The sequence below is a fragment of the Sander vitreus genome, chromosome 15 (genome assembly GCF_031162955.1).
Source record: "Sander vitreus isolate 19-12246 chromosome 15, sanVit1, whole genome shotgun sequence".
NCBI classification, from domain to species: Eukaryota; Metazoa; Chordata; class Actinopteri; order Perciformes; family Percidae; genus Sander; species Sander vitreus.
Window position 1 is genome coordinate 28,739,074 of NC_135869.1, and position 3,005 is coordinate 28,742,078.

Below are 3,005 nucleotides of genomic sequence, written 5' to 3' on the forward strand. Positions count from 1 at the left end.
CCTCTACATTCATCTGTTACAGCTTTAGTTACTAGTTACTTTAGTTACTCCTCTACATTCATCTGTTCCAGCTTTAGTTACTAGTTACTTTAGTTACTCCTCTACATTCATCTGTTCCAGCTTTAGTTACTAGTTACTTTAGTTACTAGTTACTTTAGTTACTCCGCTACATTCATCTGTTCCAGCTTTAGTTACTAGTTACTTTAGTTACTAGTTACTTTAGTTACTCCTCTACTTTCATCTGTCCCAGCTTTAGTTACTAGTTACTTTAGTTACTAGTTACTTTAGTTACTAGTTACTTTAGTTACTCCGCTACATTCATCTGTTCCAGCTTTAGTTACTAGTTACTTTAGTTACTAGTTACTTTAGTTACTCCACTACATTCATCTGTTCCAGCTTTAGTTACTAGTTACTCTAGTTACTAGTTACTTTACACGTTAAGATTCCTGCACACACACACACACACACACACACACACACACACACACACACACACACACACACACACACACACACACACACACACACACACACACACACACACACATATTTTGTCTCACTATCTTTGTGGGGACCCGTCATTGACATAATGCATTCCCTAGCCCCTTACCCTAACCTTAACCATCACCACTAAATGCCTAACCTTAACCCTTACCCTCACCCTAACCAGAACCTCATTCTAACCCTAATCCTAAAACCAGGTCTTAACCCTCAAACAGACCTTTAACCTTGGGGGGTCCAGCATTTTGGCCCCACAAAGCTGTCGGGAACCCACAAGTAAACTGGACTCCCAGTTTTTGGACCCCACAAATATAGTTAAACAAGCCCACACACACACACACACACACACACACACACACACACACACACACACACACACACACAGACACACACACACACACACACACACACACACACACACACACACACACATGTAGTTCCTAATATCTGATGTTTTATTCTAAATGAAACTAGCCAACAATACAAACAGCCTCCAGCTGAATCAGATCAGCTTTATTGACCAGGTTTGCGTAAACAAACAAGGAACTTGACTCCGGTTAATCTTTGCTCTCAAAGTACAACACTCACTTCACATATAAAGAATAAAAAGAGAAATGACAGTAAGAAATATACAAAAATACTGTGAAATATGCAGTGTAACAATACAATAGAATTTACCAATTTACAAAAAATATATGTTGAGGAGAGGGAAGGAATATGAGTATAGTCTGAGATTTAAGATTTCAAGGTCCTATGACATTCTGCTTTTTGGATGCTTTTATATAGACCTTAGTGGTCCCCTAATACTGTATCTGAAGTCTCTTTATATAGACCTTAGTGGTCCCCTAATACTGTATCTGAAGTCTCTTTATATAGACCTTAGTGGTCCCCTAATACAGTATCTGAAGTCTCTTTATATAGACCTTAGTGGTCCCCTAATACTGTATCTGAAGTCTCTTTATATAGACCTTAGTGGTCCCCTAATACTGTATCTGAAGTCTCTTTATATAGACCTTAGTGGTCCCCTAATACTGTATCTGAAGTCTCTTTATATAGACCTTAGTGGTCCCCTAATACTGTATCTGAAGTCTCTTTTATATAGACCTTAGTGGTCCCCTAATACTGTATCTGAAGTCTCTTTATATAGACCTTAGTGGTCCCCTAATACTGTATCTGAAGTCTCTTTTATATAGACCTTAGTGGTCCCCCTAATACTGTATCTGAAGTCTCTTTTATATAGACCTTAGTGGTCCCCTAATACTGTATCTGAAGTCTCTTTTATATAGACCTTAGTGGTCCCCTAATACTGTATCTGAAGTCTCTTTTATATAGACCTTAGTGGTCCCCTAATACTGTATCTGAAGTCTCTTTTATATAGACCTTAGTGGTCCCCCTAATACTGTATCTGAAGTCTCTTTTATATAGACCTTAGTGGTCCCCTAATACTGTATCTGAAGTCTCTTTTATATAGACCTTAGTGGTCCCCTAATACTGTATCTGAAGTCTCTTTTATATAGGCCTTAGTGGTAACCTTTCCCCTTATGATGTCATAAAGGGAAGACTCCTGATCGGCCCATCTGAGCTTTCATTTTCTCAAAGGCAGAGCAGGATACCCAGGGCTCGGTTTACACCTATCACCATTTCTAGCCACTGGGGGACCATAGGCAGGCTGGGGGAACTCATATTAATGTTAAAAAACCTCATAAAGTGACATTTTCATACAAAGGGACCTTTAAATATAAATATAGTGCAAGGCAGTTCAGTGTGAAATGATTAGACCATTAAACACACAACTGTTTAGATACTTTAACTACATTTTCCTGATGATACTTACACACTTTTACTGAAATACCATTTTCAATGCAGGACTTTAACTTGTAACAGAGTATTTTTACAGTGTGGTATTAGTACTTTTACTTAAGTAAAGGCTCAGAATACTTCTTCCACCGCTGCCCGTATCAAATATTTCAGTCATTTCCCAGGTGATGTTTTCGTTATCTTTATGTAACAAAACACACATGCAGGAAACCTCCCAAACACTTTGCCATCACAGACTCGGCTGTCCGCCTTGTAATCAAACCAAAAAGGTCAGCGTCATTTGAGCCCTGGCCTCTGACACACATCAGAGGGACAACATTTGGAAAAGCAGCTCAGATGATTGGGGAGCAGAAGCCAAGATCCTCAGACCACCCTGCTTTCCTCACGCTGCTATTCTTAGGCTCTGATATACGTCACACTGTTTCCAAAGCAACCATTTTTTTTTGGATCGTTTGGGGGTGGGAGGTGGCTTATAAAAGGCTCTTAAAACAAATTAGAGGGGATGTGACCCAGGGGTGAATTCTGTAAACATTCACACAGCTTTAGACTTAGACTTAGACAATGTTAATGTCAAGGAGAGGCAAGGTGATGTACAGTACAGGCATATAGACCTTTTTCACAGCAGACATGTTGACATGTCAGAGTAGGAACAGCACAGGTGTGTTATAACCATTAATGATGGCTAC